General features: G+C 38.4%; 1 long non-coding RNA gene and 1 pseudogene across 1 annotated transcript in view; both read right to left on the minus strand.

Annotated features, from left to right (window-relative positions):
• LOC132209851 (uncharacterized) overlaps positions 1-13,091 on the minus strand; it is a 162,380-nt gene that overhangs the window by 111,391 nt on the left and 37,898 nt on the right. The gene's annotated exons all lie outside the window — the stretch shown is intronic.
• LOC125454029 (transmembrane protein 39A-like) lies at positions 762-3,374 on the minus strand (annotated as a pseudogene).

Here is a 13,091-nt window from a genome sequence, read left to right on the forward strand (position 1 = left end):
GTAAGTTTTCTCTTATTCATTTGAACTCTAATAGATACAAGCCGTGCCAACCCAATTTCTCCTCATACGCCAGTTTTACCATCCTAGGAATCCATCTGGTAAACTTAACTAGATTCCTTGTGTGGTACAAATATCTGTTCTTAGGTAAGGTGACCAAAACTACACGTATTACCCTAGGTGCGATCTCACAAAGGCCTTGTACAGTTGGAGCTGCACATCCTTGCTCCAGCGCTCAAATGCCCTTACAGTGAAAGCCAATATGGAATCTGTCTTCCTAACAAGCAGTACTAATCACAGTGGGATTCTGAATGCCAAGTAGACACTGCACACTCTCTTCCAACTCTGTTGGCTCCTTGATGCAGGCTGTTCCAGCACCAGTGAATGAATGTTCCTGGGCAACGCTCACAAGTTTCATTTGAAGGAATAAGTGAAATGAAAATTAAGCAATTCTTTTCTTGTCTTGAGAGAAATGCCATTGAGGTAAAATCCTAGATTACAGATTACACTGGTCCCGTTGTTGGAGGGATTTCCAGGCAACTGCATATACGATGCCTCAGAAAATCACAAAATAACATTGACCATTCAGCATTTAACACTACCGTGAGAGTTGGATGAGGTCGGGGGCATTTCCAAGGCAATTTATTTTTACTACCTCTTTGTCACATTTAACACACAACAGAATTTTAGGTGTTGCAAAAAATCTTCATTGATGCTTTTTTTTTTGCTTAAAATGAGTATAAGATGTAGAGCCAAGAAAAGTTCTATTTTTCTGACCAAAACAGAGAATATAGTTTAAATATCATTACACTGCCTTCTATTCAGATGAGGAGATTGAATATCTGTAATGGCTTATGGAACAAAAAATAAAATCTGACATGTGAAATATCAGAAGGCATTGATACATTATAAGGTCCTATAGCTTTATAGAGATTGTATCTTACCAGCACACCTTGTGGCCAAATTGTGGTTTCAAACCATATGTGCTATGGCATATTACTGTAAGAACCATGTTCCATTTTCTGCCATTTCCCCAGATGAGCGGCTGATTTATGGAGTAGATCACAATGAGTGGCTCATCATCATTACATCATTAACCCAAACCATTATGAGATGCTCACAAGCTCACTGTATATCATAGTACTGCGTACGCTTTACAAAACAAAGAGGCAAAAATGCTACATAATAAGCACTTAACAGGGAATTGAAGAGAACCTCTTTGATCCTTTTATTAAAATCTGCTTTCAGACATTCAATCTCGTTTCTTATAAGATCTGTGGAATAAGGGCAAAAGTGAGCAGTGATGGGTTATTGAACTGTTCTCCGAATGATTCTCGGAGGAGTGTGAAGAAGTCCTTTGGTCTGGCCACGGCAGCTTCTAACCGGTCATTTAACAGGAAGCCAAATTCAGCTGGTAATGGTTGAGTCCTATTTCCCTTGTGGAAACAACACAGTGGCACGTAAGTGGACTGGCACCGTAGTTCAGTAGCCAGCACTGCTGCCTCACAGCACCAGGCACCAAGGTTTGATTAAACTCTTGGGCAACTGTCTATGTAGAGTTTGCACGTTCTCCCCATGTGCATTTCCTCCCACAGCCCAACCATGTGCAGATTAGGTGGAGTGATCATGCTAAATTGCCCATTGTTGTATGGAGTGGGAAGTGCAGGAATAGGGTAGGGGGTGGGTCTAGTGGGATGGTCGTTGGCAGGTCGGTGTGAACTCAATGGGCTGAATGGCCTGCTTCCACACTGTCGGGTTTCCATGAGTTTACCTGGGTAGACTAAGTTAAATTGTAGTACTTTTTACGGCTTTGGGTGACCATCCTGGGAACTGCACTATTTGCATAAATGATGCCAGATTTTTTTTTCCATGCAGCTCTTTGAGCGTTCTTTGCTGGCCTGGACTTTCATGTTATCAGTGATGCACAGACAACCAGGTCTGACTTCAATACTGCTAGCTATGTGCTGCTGGATCTTGGCTAATTGATGGCCATAATAGTAATTTTCAGAATATTTTTTAAAAAATATTTTCCTAATTGCTCTGAACCACTACTTTCTTCTCAGTACATTCAAACAATACATGTACTGTTTGTACCCATGCTATAGTATTATTATCTAATTCCTTTCAAGAGCTTCCTTTTCAGCAGATTCCTTAGATATTCCTACTACTGCAACAGTCTCCCACTGAATTTTCAGCAATTGGCTTGAGTATGTCCAAATGCATAACAATGAAAGCATGTTAATTTTGTTGCATTTCTTTTTGATTAAAGTCTTTCACTTTTATGAATTTGGCATCCTTCTGCTTAGTTTCTAAAACTAGTTTTATCCACAAATCTTCATTTCCACCCATTTCTTTGTGGGTTTCCATGTGACAATATCTCCATCTGCATTCATAGGTATCTGTCAGAATGCTGTTTCTCTGTTTTTGAATACTTGACGTACATTTCAGCAAGATTTTCGTATTAGCAGGAAGGTTATTTCTGAATTCTTCTGTGGCCATAATTTCCGTTACATTCTCAAATACTTTCTCTGGATTACAATCTAAATGACTGATACCAGAGCATTTATTTCTTCCTTGCAAATTCAACAATATTTTTTCTTAAGTCTTAAATTTCAACGACCATAGTTCAGGCACCAGCTCATAAGCATTGAGTACGTCATCTTTGTCAAGCTCATATTCTGCAGGTAACAAGGGCTGAATGAACACAGCAGGCCAGGCAGCATCAGAGGAGCAAGAAAGCTGAAGTTTCGGGTCTGGACCATTCTGCAGACTGCAGAATGTTCTTCTGATTAACTGGAAACGCAGTGTTAGCTACAGTCGTTAAAACACCCTGTAATACTAAACTCTAAACCTCTTTTGGCCATTTCAGCTCACTAACCACCTTCTCAAATTTGCTAAAATACATTTCAACCCTATTGTGATTAAATTTAGGCACTAAGCATATAGGCTTAGTTAAATCAAATCCCTGTTTGGAAGTAGAATCATCATCCAACCTAGTATTTCTTTGTAAAAACCAAAAGAACTGTGGATGCTGCAAATCAGGAGCAAAAACTGCTGGAAAAGCTCAGCAGGTCTGGCAGCATCGATGAAGGAGTAAACAGAGTTAATGTTTCAGGTCCAGTGACCCTTCCTCAGGACTGTAGTATCTCTTTCTTCCTTCTTTATTCGAAGACTTTCTTTTGTCAACTCTTGTTCTTTAATTTCCTACCTCTTTGGAGATTAAGGCCTTTTATTTCCATTTGCCTTTGCTTGTTTAATTCCTCAATTGTCATTTCAAGCTTTCTTAACTGCATTTCCTTCAGTTTTCTGTACCCTCTAATAATTTTGATTTCTCTTTCTCTCGTTAACTGTGCCTTAGCTAATTCCAGTAGTGACATCCCAATTTCAGGTTTACTTTCTTCTAATTCTAAATCATTTGGTTCATCTCACCTTTATAAGATCTTCTTTTTTATTATTTCTATTTCACATTATCTGCTCTCTCAGTTTAACTTTATCAAAGACTTAATATAATCCATTGCTTTATGTTCCACTTCCAGGAAACTTTTGGCAACATTCAAAACTATCTCAGCACCCCATGCAATAAATTTCACCACATCACAGGTTCTTTATGGCCAAAACTATCATACAGCTGTTACCAAAGCAAGAATCATAGAGTTATAGAGTTGTGCAGTACGAAAACAAACCCTTTGGAAGAACTTTCCCAAGCTAACCAGATGCCTTAAATTAATCTAGTCCTATTTGCCGGCATTTGGCCCATATCCCTCTAACCCCTTCCTACTCATGTACCCATCCAGATACCTTTTAAATATTGTAATTGTACCAGCCTCTACAATTTCCTCTGGCAGCTCATTCCATACATACACCACCCTCTGCGTGAAAATGTTGCTCCTCAGGTCCCTTTTATATCTTTACCCTCCACCTTAAACCTATGCCTTCTAGTTTTGGACATCCCACCTCAGGAAAATGACATTGCCTGTTCACCTTATCTCATGCTCGTCATGATTTTGTAAACTTTTATTAGGTCAACCCCAAGTTTCTGACTCTCCAGGGAAAGTAACCTGAGCCTATTCTGCCTCTCCCATCTAAAACCTCCAACACTGGCAACATCCTTGTAAATCTTTTCTGTACCCTTTCAAGTTTAACAAGGTTTTTCTTTTTGAGGATAATGATCTATCTTAAATCCGATATAATCAAAAATCACAGGTCACCCTCCCCCCACTTGATATGATTCCAGCTGATCTTATCTCAGGACAAGATCCTAGACTAAAATCTGATTTTGAGATCATATTTTATTTTGCCTCAGTTATTAGAATTGTTCTTTCACTGAAAAACAAGCACAGATGTATAGATGTGAATTTAGCAATAAAACAAGAGTTTATGAAGCAAAAATCATGAAGATAAAACACAATTGATCAACTTTTATTTACAAAGTGTTTTCAAAGATTTCAAAATACATGAAGCAGAGTATCTTTAATATGGGCATATGGAAAAAATGTGGCAGTGAATTATACATTAAAGTAAATATAAAGAACTGTGTCTGCTGGAAATTTGAAACTCGAATTGCCTGGTGCAGTGTTAGGCCCACTGCTTTATGTTGTTTATATAAATGATTTGGATGGGAACATAGGAAGTATGCTTAGTAAGTTTGCAGATGACACCAAAATTGGAGGTGCAGTGACTGCAAAGAAGGTTACCTCAGAGTACAACAGGATCTTGATCAGGTGGGCCAATGGGCTGAGGAGTGACTGAGTTTAATTTAGACAAATGTGAGGTGCTGCATTTTGGAAAGGCAAATTGGGACAGGACTTATACACTTAATGGCAAGGTCCTGGGGAGTGTTGCTGAACAAAGAGACTTTGGAGTTCAGGTTCATAGTTCCTTGAAAGTCGAGTCACAGGTAGAGAGGACAGTGAAGAAGACATTTGGTATACTTACCTTTATTGGGCAGTGCATTGAGTACAGAAGTTGGGTGTCATGCTACAGCTCTACAGGTCATTGGTAAGGCCATTATTGGAATACTGTGTGCAGCCCTGGTCTCCCTGCTATAGGAAGGGTGGTATGAAACTAGAAAGGGTTCAGAAAAGATTTACAAGAATATTGCCAGAGTTGGAAGGTTTGAACTATAGCGAAAAGCTAAATAAACTGGGGCTATTTTGCCTGGAGTTTCGGAAGCTGAGGGGTGGCCTTATAGAAGTTTGTAAAATCATGAGGGACATGGATAGGGTGAATAGCCAAGGACTTTTTCCCAGGGTAGGGAAGTCCAAAACTAGAGGCTGTAGGTTTAAGGTGAGAGGGGAAAGATATAAAAGGGACCTAAGGGGCAACTTTTTCACTTAGAGGGCAATATGTACATGGAATGAGCTGCCAGAGGAAGTGGTGGAGGCTGGTACAATTACAACTTTTAGAAGGTATATGAATAGGTACATGAATAGGAAAGGTTTGGAGGGATATGCGTCAAATGCTGGAAAATGGGACTAGATTAATTGAAGTGATATGGTCAGCATGGGCATGTACGTCCAAAGTGTCTGACTCCGTACTGTACATATGCTGGTAAATGATAGCTGTTCAGCATAGACAAGTTGGGCCAAAGGGTTTGTTCCTGTGTTGTGTAACTCTTTGACTCTATCTGTTGCCATTTCAATCTCAAAGTCTTCTACAAATTATCATGAAACCACAAGGACCATTTTAACATTGAATGCAAAAGCATAAAATAACCTTTGTTCTCATTATTTGCTGATATAAAACAAATGAAACTTTGAGATTCTCAGCAGCTGATGGATATCATAGAGCCACAAAAGCCTTTAAATCATAGAACCCCTACAGTGCAGAAAGTGAGCCTTTTCAGCCTCTCTCGTTGCACCAACAATCAGACCTATTCCCTTCCTCTAACCCCACATAGAGTTTTTACCATGGCTTGCACACCTGACCTACACATCTTTGAACTGTGGGAAGAAACTGGAGCACCTGGAGAAAAACCACACAGACACAGGGAGAAAGTGCAAGCTCCAACAGTCACCGAAGTCTCGAGTTGAACCAGGTGCTGTGAAGCAGCAGTGCTAATCACTGTGCCACCTTACTGCCATAGAGTTATGGTACAGAATGAAGTGATTTGGCCCATTGTGCCAGCACCGGCTTGTTAAACGATTATTATGACCCTGAAGTCAAGCTCCTGATTTATCCCTATATCTTTGCACTTTAGTTTTTATGCACAGGAGGGATCCTGGGGCACTGGGGAGGATGGCACCTTAACAAGGCTGATACAGCAGGGTGTTCAGCAAGTGGTGTTTGGAAGGCTTTAAAGTAACTTGGCAGGTGTTAGGAAATGAAGAGAGAATAGTAAAGGTCCCTCTTTCTCTCTCCATGGATGCTGTCTGATCCGCTATGATCCCCAGCATTTATTGTTTTCAGCATTGATTTCAGCATCTGTGGCAATTTGCTCCCAGTAAAAAGAAGATCAGGGTTCACAAAATACATAGAGTACTGACAATAGTAATTTAGTAGGCGAATTTAGAGCAAGGAAGAAAAAAGAAGTGAAAAGGGGAATGATGTCAAATTGAGAGCAAGGTCCAATCAGAAATAGAAGAAGTGCAAGGAGAGCCCGGTAGGTAGAAAATACATGGGGCAGGATAAGGCAAAGTTATGAGGAGAAACTGGATAGGCTGGGTCTGTTTGCTGTGGAGCAAAGGAGGCTGAGGCGGTATCTGACTGAGGTATATGAAATGATGAAAGGCATGTTCAGAGTAGATAATGAAAATCTTTTCCTCATAGCAGATGTGTCCAAGACCAGAGGGTATAGGTTTAAGGAGTAAGTGGTTCAGAGGAGTTGTTTTTTGGTACAAGAAATATGGAATATGCTGCCTGAGGCAGTGGGAGAGGCAATTACACTTGCAAATTGAAGAAGCATTGGAATGAGCACTCAACATGCAAGGACACTCCGGGTTCAGGACCAAGTGCGGGTAAATAGGCTTAGTACATTTTGGTGAGTGTTGGTCAGAATACACAAGATGGGCCAAAGGGCCTGTTTCCATACTGTATAACTATGACTTTATAATTCTAAGTTGGGTCTGTTGTCCTTGCAGAGAAAAATTCTGAAAGAGGTTTTCAAAATCATTCAAAAGCAGAATAGATATGGCAAAGCTGTTGGCTTAGAAAAAGGGAACAAGAACAAAAATTCAAAGTGAACTGCAAAAGACTTGAAGGTGAAGTGAGAAAAATCCTTCTCACACGTCAAGTAATGAAGGTATAGAATGAACTGCCTGAAGTGTGTTTAGTCAGAAATCACATGACACCAGGTTATAGTCCAACAGGTTTGTTTGAAAACAAAGGTTTTCGGAATCTTATTCTTCCTGCAGGTTTGAGTGAGAAGTGAGTTGGAAGCAAGTTCAATTGAGGCCTTCAAGAGTGTGTTAAATATTACAGAAATATATTCCCTCAAGCAGTTTTCCTCTGTTACTGCCAAATATATTTTCTTCTTTCAGCTTCTCATATTTTATTTGAGATTGTTACAATATTGGTTGATCATACTTCTCCATCTTTTGCTGTCAGTTTTCAATTCCTCTTCTAATCCTGCTGAGTTTAAGTCTCTTGCTATCATGCATTTCTTTCTGATGTCAGATCTTCCCCTTCTCCTTTTTTCAGATAGTGCAAGCTCCATCACTCACCTCACCACAATTTCTCTATCCCTCCACGACAGATGACTATACCATTTTATTTTATTTTTGGCTCCTTTGTTCTTTGCCTTCACAGAACTCATTGGCCTCCTAACGTCCTGGATCTGGGTTTTGTCCTGTCTTCTTACTCCGCACATTCATCTCAGCATCCACATCTCTTTAATACTGAATTTTTATTCATCACTTCTTAATGTTGCCTAAATTTCTGCTGAATAACAAGGCCAATCACACTTGAGCATTCTTCTGTTATCGCCTGGGAGATGCATTTCTCATCCAAATTGCAATAACAAATAGATAAAATTTATAGAAGCACCTGTTTATCACATTTGTAACATTACAAACAATAATGTTTACAACTTAATATGAGCCAAAAGTAATGGGAATAAACTGATGTAAAGAAACGTGTCTAAAATGTTTATTTGTACACCTGGACATCAAGAAATTCAAACATATTTCATTACTGATTCTTCAGTGATTAATGGATCTTTCATATGTGTTTTTATGAAATACATAACTTAGTATGCCCAACAGACAGTCTGCAATACCTAATTATATCTTCCTAGTTTTATGACAGGCTGAATAAATCGTTATAACTGATGTTTTAGCAGCTTCACTCCTTTTAGCATGCTGAGATGTGAAGCTGAAGAGCCAATCCAGTTCTCAAAGAGTTAAATCTCCTCTTGCTATGTTATGACAAGTGACTGTACCTGAAGGACAGGCGAAGCATTAAGTGAATTTATGCATGAGCTGCTCCGGAGAACCATTATTCTCTTGTGGCAGATGTAGCCCTTGGGTCGTGCAAGGATTATTTAAAGCAAGCATCAATATTATGTCAGTTGCTGAAAGGTAACTTTTAAGTTAGTTCAGCAACAACTGACACTTCGTTCAGTCATTTTCTAATTGTTAAACATTGCGTTGAAGTGAAAACAATTAAAATAATAAATACCACAGTTGGGGTTTTATTAGTCACCTAAAATTTTACATTCACTTTATGTTATAATGATGTTTCGCATCACATTATTTTGAGGGAAAGGATTGACTTTCTATGGCACTTTCAAATCCATTTCATTGCTGCTCTTATTCTAGTTTTTAGCAGTAGTATGTTCCATAATGTAAAGTGCTGCCTGGTTTCTTTCAGGGAGCAAATTGCTCACCAACAAGAAATATCCTATGTATTCTGCATCTGAATAATATCTTGGTTGCATCTATGGTTGAGGATGATTAATTTTTACAGGTTTCCATTTTCAACTCTGAATTCAAGAATTTAAGAGCTATTTCAAGTCCCAATAAGGCTCCATTTTGTTTCCTGTTATTGTTTTCTTCTGTATTTAGATAACGGGTTGTTTATGTTTCTGCCATTTACTCCAGAAACTAGCCCTGCTGTCAGTTAGCAACATAAGAACAAGAGTAGGGCATTCAGCCCATTGAGTTTAATTATGGACCAGAAAAAAACTACCCCCAAAATATATTAAGAAGATAGCTTGAACCCTAACTTTTTCTTCTTTTAAAGACAAATCTAAGACATCGTGTTCTCGATGCAATTCAATTGACCAAGCTACCAGACATGAAACAAAATACATTTTTTTCATATATTATTATTAAAATACAGACTAAATAGAAATGAAAGAAATGGATTGGCATAACTGTAACTCTATTGAAGTGCTTATATATATTAACTACTACAAAGTAATTGTTCGAATAGTGTAACATTTCATAAACACATCCTTGGCAAAAGTAAATTCAATAAAACAGATTGTCTCACATGCATTTCAAGCAGCAGGAAGAGGACCACAGATTTTAGCTGCGACAGAGAGAGGAATAAGATCTCCCACATCCACCTTCAAGACCCCAGAAAATGCAGAAAGCCAAAAGTCAAAATCCTAATTATGTAGGAGCTTGACCCCATCCATTCAGGCTGCTTCTATTGTTCCAACTTGAAAAAAGTTCAAGGCCTCACAAGCTCTTTACTTTATTGACTTTAAAGCAGACTGTTTGATGTCTCTGTCTCAACCTTTCTTCATTAAAAAAAGGTAAAAAAGAACACACCTCTTAAAACTACAGGATCATCACAGCCTGTTCTACCATTTAAAACATTCAAAGCTGGTTCAGCACTTCAATGCTATTATTCACACCACCCCCATAACCCTGTACACAATTGTAAATTAGAAATCTACCAACCTTTGCCTCAAATATATTCAAATTTTCACAGCTTCACAACCCCCGAGTAAAAAAAAACTCATTATCTCAATCCTAAGTAACGTCCCTCTTAATTTTAAACTTCAATTAATCTTAATTGAATATGCCCAGCCAGCAATGTCTGCATCCCCTGAGTGAATTTTAAAAATTATTCTATCTATCTATCATATCTATCCTAATAAAAATTTCTATGATTTGACATCTCATTCTTCACAACTGTAGAAAATACAGGAACAAAAGCAGAAGTTAAAAAAAGTTCAGCAGGTCTGGCAGCATCTGTGAAAAAAAATAACGGTTTGAGTCCAGTGACCCTTCCTCAAAAATGAGGATGTTCACAATTTTAAGTGACTAATAAACGCCAACTGTGGCAATTATTATATAATTGTTTTCACTTCACCATCATGTTTAACAGTTAGAAAATGACAATGAACAAAGAGCCAGTTGTTGCTGAACTAACTTAAAACTTACCTTTCAGCAACTGACATAATATTGATGCTCGCTTTAAATAACTCTTGCACGACCCAAGGGCCACATCTGCTACAAGAGAATAATGGTTCTCTGGAGCAGAACTGAGGAAGGGTCACCAGACCCAAAATGTTATTTTTTTCTTCACAGATGCTGAGCTTTTCCAGTAACTTCTGTTTTTCTTTCTGATTTACAATATCAGCAGCTCTGTTGTTTTTTATGTCGAAAACACAGGCCCGGATGACCAAATATATCTTCATTAGATAGTTCTTCCATCTCCGGAACAAGCCTACTGAGCCTTCATTTCACTCCCTCTATGGTAATACTTTTTCCTGAGATAAGGAGACCAAAAATTCACACAATACTCCAGGTGTACTGTAATCAAGTTCCTACACAATACATAAAGTTCAAATCGATTTGTAACGCAGACTAATTTATGATTAGCCCTCTTAATAGCTTGCCACATTTCTATGTAAACCTTCAGTGACTTAATGACAGGGGCAGCTGGGTCCCTTTGCATAAAAATTTCAGGTTCTCACTATTTAAGAAAAAGTCTGTACATGTGTTCTTCCCTCCCAAAGTGGATAACCTTGCATCTTCCCACATCATATTCTAAGTACTTGCCCACTCACAAAGCCCATCCGAATCCTCTTGTAAATAGTTTACATCTTCCTCACAATGCACATTCCCTGTTAACTTTGCATTGCCTGTAAAGTTGGCAATGTTATATTTGATTCCCACATCCAAATTTTTGTAACATATTGCAAACAGCTGTAGCACATGTTAATCATTTGGGTACCTTACCAATGTGTACCAACATAGCAATGACCCATTTATTCCTATTCTTGTGTTTTGTTTGTTAGCTAATACAAAATTCATGCCAGTAGTTTACTCCTATCACACGTTTTAATTTTGCTAACCAAACTCCTCCGGTGAATCATGTAAAAATACTTCTGAAAATGCAAGTATACTGCGCCCACCAACTTCCCTTTATCAATTTTATTAGTAATATTTTCAGAAATACTCTAACATGTTTTTAAACATATTTTCTAATCGCAAATCTATATAAACTATGACCAATCAAATTATTTTTACCCATATGTCCATTGATTATATCCTTCATGATTCTAGCGCTTTCCCTATTATTGATGTCAGGCTGACAGGTCTGTAGAATTTGAATAAGAGTGAAGTTTATTGTCAAATGTATTCAAGTACGGGAATACAGGAGTACAGTGAAAAGTTTACAAAGTCACCATTCCTGGCACCATCTTAGGTACATACGTACCTAGATACAAAATTTTAAGTCTCAAATAGAAAAATAAAGAAATGAATCAGAAGTTAAACATTTCAGCCCCTCTTAGAAAAAAACTAAAGAATTACAGTCCTTTAGACACGGGCCTGCAGACGCTCCATGCTGGTCTTTTCCATGAGCGCTTGATCTCTAGTTTCCTGTTCCCTTCTCACCCCTTTCTTAAATATTGAGTGACATTTTCAAACTTCCAAGCTGCAACAAGCTTCTATTATCTCCTGTTTTATACTTTGCCCCTCATCAACACTACTATTTGGTGGCCTATAAATAATTCCAATCAAGATCTACTGCCCTTTGTTGTTTCTCAGTTCCAGTTCTGAAATCATTCCTCATTAATACTTCTTTATTCAATCGGTGACCACTTAAGAGCCTAGTACCACATAAGATGCAATTCTTTCAGCTCCAAGCCAGACAAGGAAAAGATGGCTTAGCTAACTGGTGCAAACAGGCTGACAGTTGTGGAATCTGCCCTTCAATCTGCCCTAATCTGCATTATCAGGGAACTGCACTTGGTTTTAGAAGATGGCCAGTGAGTGCCATCAAATTCTCATCCCCAATGACCTTTAAACTTTGTTACCCCAAAATTTCCCCCAACAACACTGAACACCTCGATCACTTTCTGTCCTAGCTGGCTTGAAGCAATGCAGCCCAACTTTAAGTAGTGCTAATCCTGCATAAAATTGTGCCACATGCTGAGATCTGTGCTGAAGAATGTGCTAAACACTGGACTACCCTCCAACAATTTCAATGTATAGAAAGTACAATATTTGCATACCAACTGCATCAAATGCAATGGGTGCTGGTTAATTATGAATTGCAATCCACACGTTTGTTTTCATTGGCTACTCAATCTTATCTATATTATTTCCTCTGAGTAATTGCGGCTTTCTACAAGGAGAATCATCAAGCATATGATCTCGCTCGATTCTTTTTGTAGCTTGTAGCTCACAGCTATTAGGCAAATACTGTGTATGTAAAATCACAGACTGCATTTTGTTTGCTATTTCAGGCAAAAAGAATGTCTCCATTACGTTAGCGTCATAAGTAACTGTATTTAAGTATAATACAGAGCAGCAATTCCTTCAGTTTTAACAAAAAGTTGGAATACCTTTTAGAGGTGGATGACACTGGCCAACCTTGATGTTGTGCAGAGTTGATGGTAGATCCTCTTCTCAGCTGTTGCAGTCCTTGTGACGATCTGCCAGTATAGTTGTAGCTTTATCAGAAGTATATTGTTTGTGATGAAGCTTATATTTATATGTCTTAATATCATTTACTGCAAGTTTGAGATCTTGGCATTCTAAGTTGAATACAATGGTTTGTCTGAATAAAAAACCGAAAGAACTGTGCATGTTGTAAATCAGGAACAAAAACATAGTTTCTGGAAAAGGTCAGCAGGTCTCACAGCATCTGTGAAGGACAAAACTGAGCTGACGTTTTAGGTTCAGTGACCC

Source organism: Stegostoma tigrinum, chromosome 7 (assembly GCF_030684315.1).
Source record: "Stegostoma tigrinum isolate sSteTig4 chromosome 7, sSteTig4.hap1, whole genome shotgun sequence".
In the NCBI taxonomy this organism is placed as follows: Eukaryota; Metazoa; Chordata; class Chondrichthyes; order Orectolobiformes; family Stegostomatidae; genus Stegostoma; species Stegostoma tigrinum.